General features: G+C 38.7%; 1 pseudogene; it reads left to right on the top strand.

The window, feature by feature from the left end:
- The first annotated feature begins 666 nt into the window (after positions 1 to 666).
- On the top strand, positions 667 to 22986 carry LOC101342514 (aldo-keto reductase family 1 member C1 homolog; annotated as a pseudogene).
- The last annotated feature ends 98 nt before the right edge of the window (positions 22987 to 23084 follow it).

Here is a 23084-nt window from a genome sequence, read left to right as displayed (position 1 = left end):
GACTGCCTTTTTTTTGTTAAGGCCTTACCAGACTGAATATTCTTATTACAGAATAAAGAAAGCAGAAAGAAATATAACTTTGTAGATGGGAAAATTAAAATAATAATTTTTATTTTGATTTCTGCTTTTGATTCTTTATTGAGAATCGACTTTTTGAAAATAGCTCATGAACCATTTGTTTACATTGTTCGTATGCATGTGCCTGTACTCGTGTGTGTGTGTGTGTGTGTGTGTGTGTGCTCCAAGATATTTAAATATTTCACATAATGCATGATCAAGAAGGGGCATCACCATCAGCAAGAAACAGAATAGAGTTAGTATATGGAGGTTTCTAGCTTAATAAATGGTCAGTACTTATTCAGTGAATATCTTCTAATAATTTAGGTTAATGTGTGGTAGATTCTGAAGAGAAAATTTAGTAACACAAGGTATTAATGATCTCTTTATCCATGAAGAATAATTAAGAATTCTCTGAAAAAAAAATTAGCCAAGTGGCGACAATTTTATTTGTATTCCATGGAATACTGCTTTAACCGTGGTCCCTCCTCCATGCCATTAGATAACAGTTGGCCAGGGCAGTTGGAGTGTTGCCTTCCTGTTGGTCATATCTCTGGGGAAAGCAGAGGAAAGAAAATAGACTCAGCTTAGTCAGGACAGTGACAGAAGATGGATCTCAAACGTCATTGTGTGAAACTAAATGATGGCCACTTCATTCCTGTCCTGGGATTTGGCAACTATGCATCAATAGAGGTGAGGATAGGGGTCTCGGAGTTGAAGATTCAAATGAAAACAGCCTGAGGATAAGTGGGAGCTGACCTGAGTTGTAACAACCCCGGTTCCTGGTTGACTCAGGCGGATTCACAAGGGTCTCAGTTTCACCAGGCTAGCAGAGACTCCATGGATAAAGTGAGAAGGTAGACAGGCTTCACTCGGTGCTTCTGGATCTGATGTGTGGCCATCTACAGAATATTCTAGGCATTGGTTTTTCCTCCTATTTCCATCGACACTAAGGCTTGTCAGAAGAGATGAACCTAGTAGCCAAGCGCGCAGCCTGCCAGCTGCATTGCGCTGAGACTGATTGCAATGGGAGGGGTTTCTCTGTATAGTTACATTATTCAAAAAATCTTCCCTCCTACGAAGGAGACATGATGCACAGCAATCTTCGAGGGAAAGAGTCCTGGAAGTGAAGTGCCTGAGGAATTGTGGGGAAGAATTGCAGTTTTACTGCTGAGTGCCAGGCAATAAATGGCGCACCTGGACTGAGCCAGGTTTCCCTCATGTGTCTCTCACTGCTGGGAAATTCATCCTGTAACGAAATATGACACCTTTATAGGGGAAATACTACAGTCTTAAAAGACCTAGTCTTCAGTTCTTGCTCCTTGTTAACGTACCTTAGATTTGAAGCAAATAGGTAGAGTTGATCCCCTCACAAGAGAAGGAGTAAAGTGGACAGGTCACTAGATTGGAAGCCAGATAATCTGTATTCCAAATGTGTCTTTCAGACCGCTTAGCTGTGTGACAAGGGACAGTGACTGAACTTTTGCATCTCACTTTTCTCATTTGCAAGTATGGAAGGAAATATCCAAGAGACATTGTGAAGGACAAGTGACTGATATTGTCTACTTAGTAGTGCAAAGGAGGATGAGGGAGAGGCAAGGTTCAAGGATAGCCCTGAGGCGTCAGACTTGGTAACATCCTCGTGCTGGTACACCTAAGGAAAGAGCATGCTAAGGGCCATCAGAGGGCAGTAAGGACTGAGTATCTAGTTCCTGATGATTAGGTTGAGAAACAAAGCTTCTGAAATACTTAAAACAACATGAAAAACATTTTGTTTTATTTTTCTTTTTGTGCTTTATCAAATGCACTGTAAAATCAGTGTCCGATTTACAGTAGACAAATTGTAATTTTAAATTGCACTATTATCACATCTTCCCTAATTTAATTGGCCTTGGCTTTCAGGGCAGACACCTACTTTATCCCTTAAGTCTACAGGTAATCTCTTATGTATGAATCTACATTCCATACTACACATTTTACACTACTATTTAGCTCTTTTATACAAATAGAATAGCTGTGTACAAAAGAATGAATAGTAGACTACTATGAAAGTTTTGCTTTCGAGGTTGGCCCTGACTGGTGTCCAGAAATCAGATCTCAGGAGGCATCCCATCATTCTCTCCTTGATAAGGGTGTGTGTGTCTAAAGTACTTGCACAAATGGTGAGGCTTAGGATGAATAGTGGCTTTCTTTCTGGGAGTCTGACAATTTCGTATGTGGTATGCAGCGAGTGACTTTGTGACCAGCCCCCTTTAAAAAGCTTGGGCACTGAGTCTCTAACGAGCTTCCCATCAGACAACATTCCCCACATGTTGTCAAAATTCCATCCTGGAGGAATCAAGTGTATTCTGTATGACTCCACTACAAAATCTTGGAAACTCATGCATGTTTTCCTCTGTACTTCCCCCCATACACCTTGTCCCTTTGCTGATTTTGCCTTGTGTCACCTCACTCCAGTAAATCATATCCATGAAAACAACCATACGCTGTAAGTTATTTAGCCAATCCCTGACTTAGGTGTGGCCTTGAGACTTCCAATACCAGTGAAAAACTACCCCCGTTTCCTTGAACTGAAGGAATTCCTGGGATGCCCACCTTCATTTCTAAAAACAGAAAAGTTCTAAGCAAACCGGTGGGAACCTTTCATGCAGAACTAACACAAGACATGAGGGAACGGTTCATTCTGGTGAAGGTCAGTGCTTGTGGCACCAGCTACCTCTCAATTAAGCAGATACCTGAATACTGTCTTTTGTTTTTCCTTAGGTGCCTAAGAGTAAAGCTGAGGAGGCAACCAAATTAGCTATTGACGCTGGGTTTCGTCATATTGATTCAGCTTATGTGTATGAAAATGAAGACAAAGTTGGACAAGCCATCCGACGCAAGATTGCTGACGGTATTGTGAAGAGAGAAGACATATTCTACACTTCAAAGATGATATGTATATCTTGTGTGTGTGCATATTTAAGAAATGATGATGTATGGAGATTGGTTATATGGTTGGTTGAGTGGTTTGCTGAATTATACTTATTAGTAAACTTTTTATTCACACGTATTTATGTACTAAAACTAGTACCAAAAGAGGAGAAAGATGATGACTTTCTAATCATTGCTATCCTCAATTTTTATGATTTTGAAGTGTTTTATTTTCTGAGCCTCAGCCTAAAGCACTGTGATTTTGCATGGATGATAGAATCACACAGATCCGTGATCAATTATACCATTTCTTACTATCAATGTGACAGTGTACAATTTCTTAACATTCTGAATCTCAAGGCTCACCTCTGTCAATACATATAACAGTAGAAGAGAGTGATTTGTGTATGAAACAAGATATAGAGAACGTTCTTGAATTGTGTCCGGCAGATACTAACAAGTTCAAAATATTTTTTCATTCAGTTAATTACATGAAAGAGATACTAATTCTTCTCTCATAGGGTTAATTTGAGGATAAAATTAGACAAAATTTGTGAAATTGCTTTCTATACTCTTTTAAACATAATTCAGATGATGGACATAACAGTTTTCTTGATAATGATTGTTATCTCTCGAGTTATTTCCTTCTATTGTTTAGTAGATGTACTGACAATATATTCAAACTGATAATAATGTTTATGTGAGTAGGTCACATAAAAGGGAACCCAAGAAGAAAGGGAATTTTTACCTCTCTGGTCACCTAGTTTCTACCAGTAGAAAAATATCTAAATATTAGGGGAAACAAGACAGTAACTCTCTAGGAGGTGAGCATTAAAGTCCTTGCAAGTGGGTGGAGACCACCCATTTGTCTATTATCGGTAATGGGACCATCCCAGTGCAGCTATTTTTAGGTGTCCTCTACTGTATTTGCCATCTCATTCCTTTAAGCTGTTTTAATAGGCCAGGGTTTCTACCTCTTTAAGATATTTTGATCGTTTTTCTCTATTATGTTTCAAAATGAAACCCACATATTTTAAAGTATCATAATAAATGACTAAGAATCTGAAAAAAACCTGAATATTACGTCTATTCCTACTGATTACAGCCCAGGTTCACATTTGTTATGTCTACATCAATGACCCAAGTTTAGCTCAGCACCAGTGATGCTGGCAAACAAATTATAGCTTTAAATTTGCTTAACAAGTCACAATCCTTATATTATCTGTTTCTGTATTTTTCATTAAATTGCCTAAAGTATTAATCAAACACAACTTCCTTCTTAATCTCTGCAGCTTTGGATGACATTCCTTCGACCAGAGTTGGTTCGGCCAGCCTTGGAAAAGTCACTGAAAAAACTTCAGCTGGACTATGTTGATCTCTGTCTACATTATTCACTTCCCAACGGCTCTGAAGGTTAGAAATTTGCATAATTAAACTTATTTCACTTCCACTGTCAGTATGAACATCATTTTGCATGAGTTGCCTGAATTAAGTTTTTCTTAGGAGGGCATATGGATTATTACACTGGGAAAGGATCCAAAATAATAATTTGTGGTTCTAGATTGACCCTGTTTGGTTCATGTGCCTACCCGTAGACCATCATGTGTTTAGTGGGATAAGGAACTCTGATTGTACAGTTATAGCTGAGTCTGAGTTTGTACTGCAAACCATTGTTATGAAAATTAAGGACATGTGACTTAATGCCTTTCCAGGTGAAAGAGAAGCATTTGATAAAAAACAAACTATACTGAGCAGACAAAGGTAACATAAGTCAAATATGAATCCCCATTAATACATAGAAGAGTGACATTTATTAAAACATAAAGTAGATGTAAGGGATTATAGAGAGGCTGCCTCTTAAAAGACATTCCTAGCAATGCTCTACACAAAACACTTTGCAAATATTAGCATCTGGAGAGTTGTTCCACCTACCTCATGGAGGCTTAGTGTCCCAGCCCTAGATGTACATCACAGCATAGCTTAGAGTGGAGACAGTATTTTGTTACATCACTCTAATGACTGCTTCTATTCTAGCCGGGAGAGGAGACGATACCAAGAGATGAACATGGAAAAATAATATTCGACACAGTGATCTCTGTGCCACGTGGGAGGTGAGTGCTTGGAGGAGACAGCAAAGATGAGGCAGCCAGGAAAGGGTGGGCCTGGTTCACATCTTGCACCTGTGTGAACTTAAGAAAGTACATATGCGGTCCTCAACCTCACTTTTCTCCTCTTTACCATTAGGAATTGGACAAATGATCTCAAAGTTCTCTTGGACCTCTAGAATTCTACTTATTCCTTAAATAGCATTTTCCTGGTCATACCGGAGTGTGACCTTCCTTCTGAAAGGAAGCTGACCCAATCCTAAGGTTATTTGGCCCAGTAAGCCAGTAAAGCTACTCTTGGAGAGTGAAAAGAGAAAAATTTTCTATCTTGTCTAGTAGGATACAGAAAACTGAATGACAAATTTAAAGTGTATTTATATCACCATTTTTACTAACCATGTGTTCCTAAGACTGATGGGACCAAATTTCAGAAAGAAGTAGATATTTGGAACATCGAGTACAGTCCTATCTCTACCCTAAAACTCCCCTGGAAATGAGAGTACGGTATGTGTAACTTTCATGGCATTTTTCATAGGCTTAGAGGGCCTGAAATTAAATTTTTCTAAAATATCTTGTTTTGTTTAATAAATATGAATCCTGGAATATCTATTACCGTAAACTAGGTAGCAGCACCACCTCTGGGGCAGACTTTTGTTAATAAGCTTAATCAACCAGAACAACATGTGATGCTAACTCACTAACTTCCATTACCTTACTCTCCCTCTAGTGCCCCATGCTCTGCATCTGACAAATGACTCTCTTCACCTGTCATGGCAGGAAATAAGAGATCTTCCCCATAAGTTTCCTCATTGCTGAGTCCCTGCCTGGTGCCTGACTTGCAATTTGTTGTGTTGTGTGATAAATTAATTTATGTTTTACCATTTCTCACCCTACTTCCTTCTGGAATCTAGCTGAAGACATTCTGACAACCCTGCTATATTTTATTTACTTTATATAGACTTAAGATTGTGATATTCATCTATTAATAGACAATTTATTAAGAAACTATTATGGGGGGGTGGGGACATAGTGAAGCAAAAGTTCCTGCCCTCATAGATCATGTATCTAACTGAGAGGAGATGAAAAAAAGGTAACCACAAAAAGATAAAAAAGTAAAAAGGTAACTGTATAATTTGTCAGATGCTGATAAGCCTGTGGAAACAAGTAAAGCTGTTATGGTTAGAGGGGTGGGGAGTGTTGTGGGGGAAGTGGATGGGTGTGGGTATTTATGTAATAAAGATTTCTCAGGGAGTTTGATTGATATGAGGACAATTGAACAGAGGTCTATAGTAAGATGTGAGCCTGTGATTTCTAGGGGAAGAGTATCTGGGCAGAGAGGACAGCAAGTGAAAAGCCCTTCATGACGTAGAGCGCTTTTGTGTCCAAGGCACACCAAGGTCTCTCATGAAGCTGGAAGAGGAGAGAGTGGGAAGGGATGAGCTCATAGGGCAAATGGAGGTCAGATAATGGCAGACCTTATTAGAATGACAATGGCTTTGACTCACTGTGAGCTTGATAGCCATTAGAGGAGTTTTACCTGATATACTTTATAAAGGGATCACTCTATATTTGCACTAATACGTGAAATGCTTGCCACATATGAGTATTTACATTTAAATTAATTAAAAATCAATAATATTTAAAATTCAGTTCCTCAGTCACATATTTCAATAGCTCAATAGCAACATGGGGCTAGTTTGTACCCTATTGTACAGTGTGCTGTTAGGTGCTCTAGAGTTGGTTCCCAGTCATAGCGACCTTATGTACCACAGAACAAAACACTGCCTGGTCCTGTGCCACCCTCACAATTTTTGCTTTGTTTGAGCCCATTGTTGCAGCCACTGCGTCAATCCATCTTGTCAAAGGTTTTTCTCTTTTTCGCTGACCCTTTACTTTACCAAGCATGATTTTCTTCTCCAGGGACTGGTGCCTCCCGATAACTTAGCTCTAAAGTACGTGAGACAAAGTCTCACCATCGTCACTTCTAAGGAGCGTTCTGGCTGTACTTCTGTATGGTGTAGACTTGCACTATTTATATCATCACAGGAAGCTCTAATGGATAGCATGTATCCAAATGCTGTGTGGATGATAAACTGGAGGGGTTAAGAGTGGAATCGGAAAAGCCAGATAGGAAGTTCATAAAATAATCCAGATGAGAAATGATGGGATAAAAATGTGAAGGTTGTAAGATCTATTCTAGATCTATTCTGGGAGAAGAGATGACATGGTGCTTTGATGGATTGAAGGAGGTGTGTGAGATAAAGAGCACTAGTTTGAGTCTGAGGTCCTTGTCCTGAACAAAGTGCTGGTGGTATTAGCTTTGAATGAAACAAAGACTGCAGGAGAAACAGGTTGGGAGGGAGACCAGAAGCTCACTTTTTGACATGCTCACTTTGTGATGCCTAATCAGTCATCTATAGAGATGATGAGTAAGCAGTTGAATCTGGGAGTCTGTTGATATATAGAGATTGGGGTAGGTCAAGGACAGAGATATCAATTTGTGAGACTTACCCATGTAGATAGTATTTAAAATCATGAATATAAATGGATCATTTGGAAGTGAGATGAGATAAAGAAGCAATGAGGTCTGAAGACAGGCCTGGAACCCTTCAATATTAGAGGCCAGGGAGATGATGAGACTCTAGCAAGGGGAGCAGCCTGGGAAGTACGAGGAGACTCAAGAGAGATCAGTGTTTAAAAGCCACGTGAAAAAAGTGTCTCAAAGGAAAAATTTATCAGTTGTGTCCAAGGCTACTCCTGAGTCAAAGGGGATATGCTTACTTCTTTTAGAAATTCATGACCCTGACTAGGGGTGTTTTGATAGATTAGTGTGCAACAGTGCCTTACTGGAATGTGACACAGAGAAAGAGAAGTGAAAACTGGAAATAGTGTGCCATACTGTCTCATGTTTTCCTATGTATGGAATACTAATTCCATTTTTGTTGTCACCATCTTCTTCTAATTTCTTCTGTATTACTTTTGCTCTTCATGACAATCAATGCCAGTCAGTTTCTTGGTCATTTCTAGACAGTTGTTTCTTTTAATGGCTCTATCTCTCATTTGTTCTATGCCCAAATCACACAAATTGTTCCTCACAACCCCTTCCTCCCCAGGCCTTGGAGAAGTGTAAGGACGCAGGGTTGGCCAAGTTCATTGGCATGTCCAACTTTAACCGCAGACAGCTAGAGATGATCCTGAACAAGCCAGGGCTCAAGTACAAGCCTGACTGCAACCAGGTGAGCCTCCTCTACCCACCAGGGCTGCTTCTGCTCTCTGTTCTTCACATCTTTTTTTCTGTTATTATGTCTGATATCCTCTCCTCCTATTCATCTCACCTTTTTGAACTAGAAGATTCTAGAGAGTAGAACCTCTGTCTAGAAGGGCGTTGATGGGATCAAATAGGTATAAAAGATATGTGTGGTTTGGATGCCTGAATGCTTTTTCTTGGTATGTCTATTTTCAGAGGTTCTTGACCTATAAAGCACACACACACGAACGATAACCCGAAACTATTAAAGTCCTCCAGGTTAAATGGATGAAGATACTAGTTTATATTGATGATAAGGCAGGAACATTTAGCAATATGATGGGGTAGAGCTAGGAAATGACTAAATCTTGTTCTTGTTCTCCTTGATTTCTACCGTTAAGTTTGTTGCCTAAATCTATCTGTTTTTCCAAACATTTTCAAAGGAAGTTGTACATATGATATTTGCCGCCTGCATACTTGTCTTGGTTGCCTAGTGCTGCTGTAACAGAAATACCGCAAGTGGGTAGCCATAAAGAACAGAAATTTATCTTCTCACAGTTCAGGAGACTAGAAGTTGAAATTCAGGTCATGCCTCTAGGGGGAGGTCATTATCTATTTCAACTTCTAGTAGCTGCTGTAATTCTTGATGTTCCTGGCCCTGCAGATGCCTTGGTCTCTGTTATCTGCCTTCGTCTTCCTCCTTTGTGTGTCTGTGCCTGTTTTGACTTTTTATAATTCAGAAATGACTATGCTTAGAATCCACCCTATACTGTGACAGCCTCATTAACATAACAAATAGAAACCACTATTTCTAAACAAGATCATATTTATAAGTACAACCTTTAGGTTTTCAACACATATTTTGGGGGGACACAATTCAATCCATAACAATACCTCAGCATACATCTCATAAGGATGAAAATATTCTCTCAGGCACTTACCTTTCGTTACTATTTCTAAGCAAATTGATGATAACTTTCTAATGTCATTTAACATCCAGTCCATGTTCAGATTTTCCCAAAAATTTTTTAGACATCGTTTGTTTTAATCAGGATACAATTTGGCTCACTTATTACTTTTTTTTATATTTCTCATGCTCTTTTATTCTGCAACAGTCTCTCAACTCTTTTGTGTCCCATAATATCCAAATGGGTTATTATCAAATATCCTGGATTTACCAGATTATTGCCTTGTGATATTAGATAACTTGTTTCTTCCGTCCCAGTTTCTGTTAACTAGAAGTTAGATCTGAAGACTTAATTAGATTCAAGTTATACATTTTTGGCAAGAAAATTTCATAAGGTTGTTGTGTCCTCCAAATTGCATCCCACTAGGAAGCGCATATTGACAGATGGTCCCATCATTAGTGATGTTAGATTTCAGTACTAGGTTAAGCAGGTGGTAGCCAGATCTCTTCTTTGTCATCATATGTTTTCCCTTTTGCAATTAGCTGATAATATGTTGGTTGACAATTTGGCATCAAAGAAAATCATGTTCCCCAACAAATTTACACTTAATGGAGTAGTATCCATTGATGATTTTTGCCTAATCAGTTATTTTGATTAGATTTGTCAATAATGATTTTCTATTTTTTTCATTCTTTGTACTTTTCTTACCTGATATTTTTCTATAAAACAATAATATTTTCTATCAACTCAGGATAAACTATAATTATTTCTTATAAGACAGAATAAATATGTAATTCTTACCCTTTAATTTTTCAATATTCAGAGAAAGCAATTACTACAGTAATCATCTTCCATAGGGACAAATTGTTCTCTCTCTCTCTCTCTCTTCCTCTCACTCTCACTCCAGCTCTTTTTCTCTCTTTCTCTACCTGTCTGCCGCTCATTCATATGGATTTAGAGATTTTTAATTATTTAATGTGTTAGAAATTCTTTTATTCTTTATTCCTTTTGATACGCAAATCTACCCACCAAACTGTTTCCTTTGTCCTTTGAACACGCACTCATAAGTCTCTGAGTACTTTCATGCTTTCTGTCACGAGTTGATGTCCAAAGCTAAAAAGTTCTTTCCCTCTCCCAGATCCAGAATCACCCTTCCCTCCTTGTGGTAGGAAATGGTATTAGTAGCCAAGAACTTCCATCTTCTATGGAAGATCATTGTTTTTGACTCTTTCAGTGAACAAAGATAGAAAAATTATTTCTTCAGTCATTAGTTCATGTTGGTATTTCTAGTTCAAATACAACTTTACAGAGCCTTTATGCAGCTTCTTTGACTTTTATCCTTTCCCTTACATTTTAATGTCACGTTTTCATATAATCTGACACATTTCTGTCTTGGTATTCTACCGGTAGAATGTCACCCTTACCTCAACTAGAGCAAACTGCTGGATTTCTGCAAGTTGAAAGACATTGTTCTGGTTGCCTATAGTGCTCTGGGATTTTCCCGAGATAAAAGATGGTAATGAGGACAACAGGGAGTTTATCGAAAACACCATTTGTGATGGTTAAGATTGTGTGTCAGCTTGGCTGGGCCATGATTCTCCGCGTTTTAATGTAATCACTCCCATGATTGAATATGCTGTGAGTAGCCAATCAGATGAAAGGGAGTCTCCTTGGGGGTGTGGCCCGCATCTGTATATAAGCAGACATTCTGGCTTTTTGCTCTCTCTGGATCTTGAGGCTGTTTCCTGTTGTCTCATCTCCTGTTCTTGGGACTTGAGCTGTCAGCTTATCTGCCGAACCTGGGATTTGTCGATCTGCACAGCCTGTGAGTGGGAGCCCTGCTTTCCGACCTTTCAGTCTTGGGCTTGCCAGCTTCTGCAGCTGTGTGACTTGGGAGAGGCCTCTACCCTGACCCATGGACTTGGGACGTCCTAGCCTCTACAATCGCTTGAGCTGTTTCCTTGATATAATCTCTCTATATATAAATATTTATAACACTTTACTGGTTTTGCTTCTCTAGAGAACCCAGCCTAAGATACCATTATTGAAAAAAATTTTTATTTATACCATATCCTATTTCCTGGTGTTAATTCTCAACTGCCTGGGTAAAAGGAGGGAGAGAAACTGCAGAATAAATAATTAAAGTAAAAGAATTTCCAAGAATGGAACCAAAATTAAAAACAATACTAAAGATTTATTCTTCAATCAAGCATTTGCAGATAGGGGAACATGCAGCCTAAACTTCATGTTCCAAAGAAATGTGGCAGCACTGGGGTTAATACAGTCAGAGAGGAATAAAGAGAGTTCCAGAAGTTCAGGCGGTTTCAGCCGGTTTCTCAGAGGTTTATTAAAATGTCATTTGAGATGCTTTCTCCTCTGAAATGTCAGTTTGCTTTAAAAGATAAATGTTGCAGTTTTTCAGTGAAAAACTGGAATGTGAGCTAGGACTCATGATATTAGTTTACAGTTAAATCTGAAGGACCAAACTAGTTCATTACCTCTAAGGGCTAGGTTGCTGATTAACTTGAACTATGTTCTGTGAGACCCAGGCATTTGGCCATATTCACTGGGCTGGGCATATGGGACTCTACTTTCAGTTCCACATCAATGATAAAAGGCTACATTAAAATCTATACATAATTTAAAAACAGAGACAAAAGACATAAGCTCAAGTCATGATTTTGACAGTTTTTAACTGATTAACACATTTCAAGTAATATCTTCCATAAGCGTCAGTTACATCTAAAATCAGGAAAATAATAAGTAACTCCCAGGTCTATAAGGATAAAAAGAAATTACCATCTGAAAACATTTTGTAAACTTCTGTACAAATATTACACGCTATAATTAAGGATGAGAATAAATAGTTCTCATGTGGGGCCTACTCAATTTTCACCAATATCTTAGAAAAATTAAATAAAAATAAAAATTATCCAAGACTTTGCATTACTCTTCCCACTCTCATGCCTCTTCCTCTGGGGCTATACCTAGAGAAGAAAAACGGTCGCTGAGAAGTAAAAGAGGAAATCCAATGACCTAGAACCATTGTTTTCAAACTAAATCCATTGCCATCCAGTTGATTCCAACTCAAAGCAACCCTCCAGGACAGAGTACAGCTACCCCCATAGGGTTTCCAAGGCTGTAAATCTTTAGGAAAGTAGGGAAGTAGACTGCCACATCTTTCTCCCAAAGAGTGGCTTAGAATCGCCAGCCTTCTCCTTAGCAGTGGAGCGCTTTAACCACTGTGCCACCAGGGCTCCTTCTTCAAAACTCGAGAGAACATCAAAATGACCTGGAAGGCTTTTTAAAACACAGAATACTGGGTCGCTATCAGCTCTATTGAATACATCTGGGTGAAGCCCTCAACTTGGCTTTTCTAATGAGTTCCCAGGTGATGAAGATGTTGCTGGTCCAGGGACCACAACTGGAGAACAACTGGTCTAGAGGGGACCACCTTAGTCACTTTTAGAAGCCTCCTGACAAAGTGAAAACTCAGCTTCATGTGTCAACATTTCTGCATTCCCTTCCAGGGTGGATCAGAGCTCCCCCGTTCTCTTGGATGATCCAGTTCTTTGTGCCCTGGCCAAAAAGCACGGTCGAACCCCAGCCCTGATTGCTCTTCGCTGCCAGCTACAGAGTGGGATCGTGGTCCTGGCCAAGAGTTACAATGAGAAGAGGATCAAAGAGAACATGCAGGTGATGAGCAGGGCTGTGGTGTCATGGCGCCTAAGTTGAACCCTTCACAGGTGTTCTTTGTAAGATTCAAGACAAGTTAGGGCCCTGTTGTTTTCCCTGGCATTTCCTGTGCACTTATGATTTATGTGCATTCACTAGGGTTTTTTTTCCTTCGTGTACAACAACAGCAGAGGCTGCATGGCTACATGAAAAAGGATCGGACAGAAATCAGAGATTTGTACTCTAGCCTTCCCTGCAATTTACTCTGTAACACTGTGCATGAGTCATGTCATTTTCTTCATTTCTAAAAAGAAGTAATTGGATTAGGTGATTTTTCAGTCTCCAATACTCTAGGATTCTTTTGCCAGGAACTAGTTGAAGGCTCTGAGTCACTCTCTCCCCATATGTCTCCACCTCACCAGACACAATGGATGATCCCCATCTAACCTACAGGGTCTTTGAATTGTGAAGACCAAGGTCCTGATGACAATTTCTTCCTCCCTGAGTGCCTGGAGAAAGAGATTCCATTCCTGAAGCAACCAAAAATGTTATTATCTGGTTTATAGAATTTTTTAAACTTAATATGGCATAAAAGATAAAAGAGGGAAAAGTAAGTCTCCTCCCAATCTGTTCCTCTGTCCCCAGTCACCCAATCTTCCTCTCCATACCAGCTTCTGTTGGTCTTTTCCTGTACAACTTCCCAGACATTCCCTGCATATAATAGTATATATGCTCTTTAAAAATTACTGCAAACCACACAGACTGGCATACTATTACTTTTAAATGCTGATTTCAGAGACACAAGTTTTAACTTTGATCTGAGAAGATACACACTTTCAAAGTCAAGTACGTGCTGTCAGTGTGAGAATTGTGTAAATTGAGTCAGCTTGCTTGCCACAACTTTCTAAAATGTGAACTGTATCACAAACAGAAGAGTGTATAAAATGATATCCATAGTTATAACAATAAACCGAACACCTGAGGATCATTATGGTTTTGATATAGCACATAACGCCTGTCTGAAGCTCACTGATCATATCTCCCTCCACTGGGGGTATCCATTCTTGTAATTCTTTTTTTCCTTTGTTTTTGTAGTTTTCCTACTTAAGGGTATATCACTTAATACCCTTTTTAATCTGCGGTTTTGAAACATTATGTAAGTAGAATCACACTGCATTTATCATTAACTTGCTTCATTTGGCTGTAGTTGGCTGTAGTTTGTTCATTTTTACTTCTGTGTGATATTACATTTCATGAATATGTAATAATTTATTTATTCAACTACTGTCAGGGACATTTGTGTTATTTGAAGATTGCTTGTTTGTTTTTGCCATTTGAATAGTGCTGTTAGGAACATTCTGATACATGTGTGCTGGTGCACACACAGCAGAGTATCCATAGGATATATTCCTAGATATAGGAATGAAACTGATCGGTAATAGGATATGAGAAAGTCCACATTTATTAGATAATATCAAACTTTTTCCAAACTGATTTTACCTACTTACACTCCTATGAGTCACACAGGAGATTTCTCCTTGTTCCACATTCTAGCCAGCACTTGACATTATTAGCCTTTCACCTTCTTGCCAATCTGGAGAATGGGTGATAACCCCTCATTCTGATTTTACTTTTCAGTTCCCTGAATATTAGTATAGTTGAATTTGCATGTATTTATTCACCCTGAGTTCCACTTTTTAAAGTGCCTGTTCAAGTCCTTTGTTCATTTTTATTAGTTTGTTTATCTTTTTATTTACTTGGAGGAGATATTTATTGCATTATTAGCTATAGTTTCATAATAAAACACCACAAAATTTAGAAGGTAATACAAAAACCACTTATTTCACTCATGACTCTTGGTTTGACCACTTAGAGCTGAACAGTTCTGTTCTAGCCTGGGCTCTCTCTTGTATTTGCACTCAAGAGCAGGGATGAGGCAGCTCTGCCCCTGGAGCTGACTGAGCTGTCTTCAGGTGTGCCTCAGCTCTCCTCCACATAGTTTTCAACCTTAGCTGACTACCCAGGCTCCACCCCATGACAGTGGCAAGTATCCAAGACAGTGAGTGGATATATGCAAAGCTTTTTCAGTTCTAGGCTCAGAACTGTCACATCAGTGCTTCTGACAAATTCTATTCTGTCACCCTCTATCTCTTTATGGGTGCATTTAAGTCATTTACATTCAGTGTGATTATTGGTGTGAGTTTATTGCTGTCATTTTTTTTTTATATTGGTGTCATTTTGTAATGCTTTGTGTGTGTGGTGCTGAGATTTTCTTTGTTGCTCTTACTCTTCTGTGCTGAATTCCTTTTGTTTGTGGATTTTTTTCATTTCTTTCATTTTTGTAGATTTTGTGTTTACTGAGACTTTATGTTTTTCTTCTTTATTTTGATGAGTAGGTTTGTTAACTTTCTTTCTGGTTACCTTGTAATTTACCCTTATCTTCCTAAGTTTAAACCAGTATTTTATTACTTGATATCACCTTGACTTCCTCTCCATTTGAAGGATGTGTACCTACACTGTTTATTCCCTATTTTGTTCTAATATTGTTGTCATTTACAGATTGACATCTCTGGTTCCCTGTTGTAAATCTTTTAGTTTTGTTTTATCCTTGAGAGTTCATTACCTAGGTTGGTATCTGGCCGATGTTTCCTTGTGTCCTAGATTCAGGTTGTTGTCTCATTTTGTTGATTCTCTAACCAAAGAACTCCCTTTAATAATTCTTATAAGTTTGGTTTGGTTTTTACATATTCCCTTAATTTCTGTTTTTCTGTAAATGTCTAATTTTACCATTATATTTGAGCGAGAGTTTTGCAGGACATATTACTCTTGATTGGCAATTTTTTTCTTTCATGGTTTTATATATGTCATATCTTTGCCTTCTTGCCTGCATTGTTTCTGCTAAATAATCAGAGCTCAGTTTTATTCTTTCTCCTTTGTATGTGACTTTTTGTTTTTCCTCAAGCCGCTCTCAGGATTCTTTCTTTGTCTTTGATTTTGGTGAGTGTGATTATGCTATGTCTTGGTAATTTTCTTTTGGGGTTTACCCTGTATGGGGTTTGTTGAGCTTCTTGGGTGGCCAGCTTTTCATCTTTCATGATATTAGGGAAGTTTTCTGTCAGCAAATCTTCAATGATCCTTTCTGTGTATTCTGTTTTCTCTCCCTGTTCTGGAACTTGGATCACACAAATTTTTGCTCTTGATTATATCCCACATCATTATCACGTTTTCTTCATTTTTCTTCATTCTTTTCTCTGATTTTTGCTCCAACAAAGTGGTAGCCAAGAATTTGTCTTCAATTCCACTGATGCTGTCTTTCATTGTTTCAAATTTGCTCCTAAACCTTCTATTGTACTGTCCATTTATGAAATCTTGTTTATCTTTTTGTTTTCTAATTGACGTTTTTGTATGATTTCTAGTTGTTTATTTATTTTGACGTTTTGGTTTTTTATTATTTTCCTGAATTCTTCCATTGCTTTGTGTGTTTTCCCTGATTTTGTCTATATTTTCCATAATTTTGTCTATTTTTTCCTTAGTTTTGTCCATATTTTCCTGCATCTCTTTCCTAATATCTTGGAGAGCCCTGAATATTACACTTTGAATTCCCTCTTAGGTATTTCCAGTGTCTTTTCTTCCTCCAAAAGGTCATCTGGTGTTTTATTTTGATCACTTACTAGAGCCATCCTGTCTTGTTTTTTAAAATATGTTTTGATATTGTCTGCTCTCTCTGGGACATTCAAGAATTATTTTCTTCCTTTGTTGGTTGTAGATGTGTTTGTTTCATCCTGATTTTTGTTTTATTTTGTTATGTCCAGGCAGGCGAACTGGGCATGTTTAGTTGCTTATTCATTTGTGGGCATGATACCTTCACCCTGTTGTCCAGGTGGGCAGGTCCAGATGCTCAGCTGTATTGCAGCAAGGCAGGTTCAGCAGGGGGAGAGGCAGGGATGGGTCATTTGTAGCATTAACTAGGACCAATGGGCAGGGCCAATGGGCAGTGCAGGGTGGGGTCCTGAGGTTCAGGGGTCCCTGCCAGTGCCCCTCATGTGCAGGGTGCTTGGTATGTGGTGCAGATAGGCTGGAAGAAAGGGAGAAGATGTGATATGTGGAGATAAGTGAGTGAGAGAAAGAAGAGATAGGACAGAGAGAAACAGAAGCAAAAAGAAAAAAATGAAATAAAAAAAATAAATATAATTTTGACATGCTGGAATTTGACTTTTGGGGGTGGGGCAGACTCAAGGATGCTCTGTGCCAGTGGCTCTCTAGCTGAGCAGTATGGCATGGCCCATCGAGAAGGGGGAGCAGTGCAGAGGGCTAGCTGGGTGGGAGAAAGTAAAAGAAGGAAGGGAGAGAGAGAGAAGAAACAAAAAAAACAAAAACAAAAACCAAAAAATACGACACTGGAGGAGCAGGCCAGTGGGGATGGCATGGACCTGGGGAGGCAATGTGCCAGTGAATCTCTAGCCAAGTGGTACAGCACAGCCTATCTAACAGGGATCACGAAGGCACATGGGGCTAGCTGGGCAGGAAAAGGAAAAGAAGGAAGGAGAGAGAGAGAGAACAAAACATAAAGAAAAAAATAATGTTAAGGAAGCTGGCCAGTGGGGGGTGGTATGGACCCAGGGAGGCCATGTGCCGGTGGCTCTCTAGCTGAGCAGTGCAGCACAGCCCATTGAGAAGGGGCAGGGATGGTGCACAGGGCTAGCTGGGCAGGAGAAAGGAAAGGAAGGAAGGGAGAGAGAGAGAAGAAACAGAAAAAAATGGCACTGAGTGAACTGGGGAGGCCATACCAGTGGCTCTCTAGCCATGCAGTGCAGCACAGCCCATCTAGAAGGGGTAGGAATGGTGCACGGGACTAGCTGCATGGGAGAAAAGAAAGGAAGGAAAGGAGGGAGAGGGAATAAAAAATAATAATAATAACAAAAAATATATATGGCTTTGGGGGAACTGAATGTTGGGCGTGGGGTAGACCTGGGCTGCAGTGAGCTGGTGTCTCCCTGATCAAGTGACCATGGCCCATTGGAAAGTGGCTGAGGCCACATGGAGGGAAGGAGGATGGGGGAATAGGAAAGCATATATTTCTGGTTACCTGGTATTCTGTCTCCTGTTGGGAGCTCCATGAAGTTGCCTTCCCATGCTCCCAGTCCATGGCCCTTGGTGGCTATAGTCCAAGATGGCGAATCCATGCACGTTATCTGGTGTGGGACCCCCACTCTGTAGCTCTTCTTGTTCTCTGTTTTCTGTCAGTTTCTTTTTCCATTCAGTGCTTGATCAAGTTCTTTATCCCTTTATTGGATGCTTAGGGTTCCAGGATTGATGTTTGTGTCTGTTTTATTCATTTTTTTCAGGTCTTTGCTACAGAGGAATGGCATGGTGCTTCTGTCTATAGCTACACATCTTGGCTCCAGAGTTCCTGAATGTACCACATTTTGTTTCTTCATTCATCCATCATTGGGCAATTAGACTATTTCCATCTTTTTGGTTTTGTGACTATTGCTATATTGAATACAGGTGTGCCTATGTCTGTCTGTGTCTCTTTTATTAGCTCTCTAGAGAATATGCTTAGGAGTAGGATTACTGAATCATAAGGTATTTTTATTTCTACCTTTTTGAGGAAGCACCATAATGTTTTCCATAATGGTTGTATCATTTTACAATCTTACCAGTACTGGCAAGTGTTCCAAATCCCTCCCAAATCTTCACCAGCATTTATTGTTTTCTGTTTTTATCAGTGTCATTTTTGCAGAGGTGAGATGGTATCTCATTGTAGTTTTCATTAGCATTTCTCAAAGGGCTAATGATCATGAGTTTCTTCTCATGTGTTTGTTGGCCACTTCCAACATACTAATAAAACTGTTTTCTGTGTTTTTAATATCAAATTTTTATGTCTTAAAATTCTGTATAATTATTTAATAATTTTCTTAATCATTCTATAGTTTCTGTTTGTGTGCATATTTTTTAAATATAGCAACACAGTTATTTTATAGTCTATGAATGCCAATATTAATCGTCCTAGTGGATTTGTTTTGCTGCCTCTTATATCTACAGGCTCTCATTTATGTTGACTTATTTCCATACATGTTTAGCTAGTTTTACCCATGAGCTCCTCATTTTCTTCTTAGTTTTATTTGTGGTGCTCTTTGACACCATAGATGAAGGTATGAGTCTCTAACCCAGAGAAAAGTTATGTAAGGCTCCTAGAGACACCACCTGTTTCAGGTGGATTCTCTAGAGAAGCAAAACTAATGAAGCATATATGTAAATATATATAGAGAGATTTATTTCAAGGAAATAGCTCATGCAATTGTGGAGGCTGGCAAGTCCCAAATCTGTGGATCCACAGCTGGCTGGAGGCTTCTCTTGACTCACATAGTAGCAGGGACTGTCAAACCCAAAATTTATAGGTCAAGTGGTAGGTTGCTGGCTCACAGGGCTGCGGGACTGGTGAATCCAAAATCTACACTTCAGATTGCAGGCTCTGGCTCATGTCCTAAGAACCAGAGTTCAAAAGATGACAAGTTGGATGTAAATCAAGAGAGAGAGAGAATGAGCTTTTCCAGAACATCTACATATATTGGATGCAGGCCACACCGCCAAGTAAATGCTCCTTTCAACTGGTTGGTTGCTCACATCAGATCACAAAATGGAGGATGATTCCATAATTATCTGCCAAACCACTGACAATCATTGCCTACCCAAATTGACACGTAAGTTTAACCATCATACCACCAGTCCACGATCACTCTAGATTAGTTTCAAAGTTTAAGAATCTTTGATTGCTCAGACAGTATGCATTTAGGGTGAAAATTCGTACAAGGACTGGCTTGCAAATCCAAATCTCAGCAGTGATTTCTACCTCATCTCAGCTCAATGCTAATATCTGAAAGAGTCAATTTGCCTTCCAGTCACCTGGCATAGTTCATTCTTTAGAACCACCGAACTCACTGCTGTCAAGTCGATTTCAACTCATAGTGACCATATAGGACAGAGTAAAACTGCCGCATAGGGTTTCCAAGGCTGAAGTCTTTACGGAAGCAGACTGCCACATCTTTGTCCTGTAGAGCAGCTGGGTGGGTTCAAACCACTGACCTTTTGGTTAGCAGCCAAGTCCTTTAACCACTGTGCCACGAGGGCTCCTCAGTTCGTGTTTATTTTAGGGTCTAAACTTTATGGTGTGATCATACAATATTTGTCCTTTTGTGATTGACCTATTTCAATCCTATTAAATTTCCAACTTTGAGAACACAGGGTTTGGCATATGGCTCAAGGATAGGAGGACCGTAAGTCTTAACTTGCCTGGGAATGTCCCAGTGTACACCTATCCCAGGACAACCAGTGTCTCATCTGGTTTAGAGCTCTCTTTTCAGTCTCAAAAATATTGGTAATTTTTTTAATCGTGAAAAAGTAATGATTAATTTATAATAAATGATACTTTTATAATACCGAATATTCCTATTTAAGAACAAAATATTTATTCAATCTATTTAACTCTTTTTATATATTCTTTAATAACATTTTGGGACCCTGGTGGTGCAGTGGTTGAGAGTTTGGCTGCTAACCAAAAGGCTGGCAGTTTGAATCCACCAGCCATACCTTGGAAACCCTATGGAGCAGTTCTACTCTGTGCTATAGGGTCTCTATGAGTCGGAATCAACTCGACAGCAATGGGTTTGTTTTGAATAGCATTTTAAAACCTTATTCACAAATAGCTAATATTTTCCTGTTAAATTTACTCCTAGGCAATATATCTATTCGTTGCTAATATAAGTGGAATTTTTTCAGTTTTAGTTTCTAACTGGTGTTTTTTAGTATTTAGACAATTCACTGATTTTCGTTCATTGATTTTTGCATCTAGCCATATTTTTGTTTATATTGATGACTCTCTTGGATTTTAGGTGATTGGGAATTTCATAATCTAAAAATAATTTAAAATGTATTTCTCTATCTCTTGATAGGTTTTTGAATTCCAGTTGACTTCAGAAGACATGAAAGTCCTAGATGGCCTAAACAGAAATTTTCGCTATATTACTTTTGGCTAGTAAGTATTTTGGTAAAGATATTAGCTTCAATTAATTTTCAGATGAGGAAAGTAGGAGAGGTCTTAAAATTTACCTCAGTACCAGAAAGACAGTGGTCATTTTTAGGAAGGGATGAGACAGGAGCTTACTTGAAACTCTCAGATTGGGTTCACCCCAAAGCTTTGTTCACTGAATCAGCAAAAGAGTGAGAGGACCCGAGGTCAGCTTGGACATTTACCAGTACTCTCCTCTCTTCACTCCATATAACTTTCCAGAGAAAACTAACATCATTGGTGAATTTATCTCTTCCATGTAGGCCTCTCATTGCTACAACAAAGTACTAGACATATACTTTGGATATTAGAGATGTTGCTCAATGAAATGTTTCCAAAATTGTTTTTGTCATTGTCTTCCTCAAAACCTGCTCAATTCCTCGAACTTGCTCAATCAAAAGCATCTCCAGCAACCCTCTGGTCCAAACGAGAAATTTCTATCACTACCACTAGACCTTGTAAATTTTAGGTCTCAATAGTTTCCAAATCTCTGCCTTCCTTTTCATCCTGTAATTGTTCATGGCCCAAACACTGCACTTGCCTCCTGAAAGACTGGCCTTTGTAAAAGAACCCGTGGTTTTGATTATCTGAAATATGGAGCTCTCAATGCAAGGATGAAGACAGTTAAGAGAAGAGAGATTAAAACCAAAGAAAGAGTGTGGAAAACAAAACATCAATGTTGGAGACCATTTTTAGCCAACAAAATATCTTTACCATTCCTACATGCTCTAAATTATAGGACTCTGAGAAAGGACATTCATTATAAATGGGGGAAAGCCAGGAAGTGTTTCCTTCTGCTGTAAGGATTTTAACTCATAATAGAAATAATGTGATCGTCTATGAAAAGGGATTAGCACAGCAACACATAATTAGTACTCAGAAATGGGTAGGTATATTATTATGATTGGTAATATTTTTATCAATATACTGAAAATTAGGAAGAAAATAGGAAAATGGTACAAAGAGAAAGAGAAAATGGGAAGCAATCAGTAATTCCTACCATTAATTAAATATTTTCATTACAATTAATCTTTTTCTATCACTTTATACTTCGTGGTGTTATTATGTATAGGGATCTCACTATGTAGTAAGCTCATTGGAGATGGGACCATATCTTATACATGTCAATGTATCTATTACTGAAAAAAGGAATAGATGGCATGTGGTAGTTAGTTATAGGAAATGAATGAATTAGTATAAGTGGAGTGAAATTGCTATCAACAATCTGTATTACCCTAAAATATTTATCAGTGCTGAGTATGAACTTACACCTGTTAAACAAGGGAGAATAAGTTTCTGCTTTCACTGAAAATTCAAATGAAAACACACAGGATATCTCTTTTCTTTGTTGACAGATGTAGCTAAGGGAGGACGATATATTTGTACATTGGGATTCGTGTGTCTCTTTGTGTTAAGTTCCAGGCATGGGAATATAATTTTAATTGTTTATTATTTTCTAAAAACATTTGTTAAAAGGTCATCCTTATAAAAGTAAGAAAGGCAGACTTTGCAAGCAGCCAGGAAAGAAAATGTTTAACTTTCATCCTAATTCTAGCTTCATTGAACCTCCATTGTTGTTGAAATAGTCTTTGATCTACATTATGTGTTATTCTTTCTCATTCTAGTGCTATTGGCAACCCTAATTATCCATTTTCTGAAGAGTATTAACGAGGAGGCCTTTGTCATGACTCCTTCCAGAAGTCTCTGCACTTGGATTGGATGCAGGAAACATCTCAGATGCCAGTGATGAGAGACAGCACCTCTGCTTAAATCCACACTGCTTAGAAACTCACACCCAGCCAGAGCGGTATTCATAGGTCAGCAAGAAAAGGCCCTCAATTCTTGTCATTTGGGGAAAAACAATAAAAATTATTTTCCCATAAAGATTCTTATCCACTCCAGTCTCTGTTACTTACATATTTTCTTTCCTTGACTCATTCAGGCCAAAAACTCTGATTGGCCTAAAAGTTTGGAGGAGTGGAAGAAAGTCAAAAACAATTTTATACACATTTCTGGGGTAGAATTGAAGGAGCAGTTTTCAGCCTCTAGAAAAGTAACTGGCAGGTATTTATTGGTCAATGATTCCTTAGTTACTCCTTTGAGATCTAAGA

The sequence above is a fragment of the Trichechus manatus genome, unplaced genomic scaffold (assembly GCF_000243295.1).
Source record: "Trichechus manatus latirostris isolate Lorelei unplaced genomic scaffold, TriManLat1.0 scaffold00081, whole genome shotgun sequence".
NCBI lineage: Eukaryota > Metazoa > Chordata > Mammalia > Sirenia > Trichechidae > Trichechus > Trichechus manatus.
The sequence above is the reverse complement of the archived record's forward strand: the minus strand, read 5'-3'. Positions and strand labels throughout refer to the sequence as shown.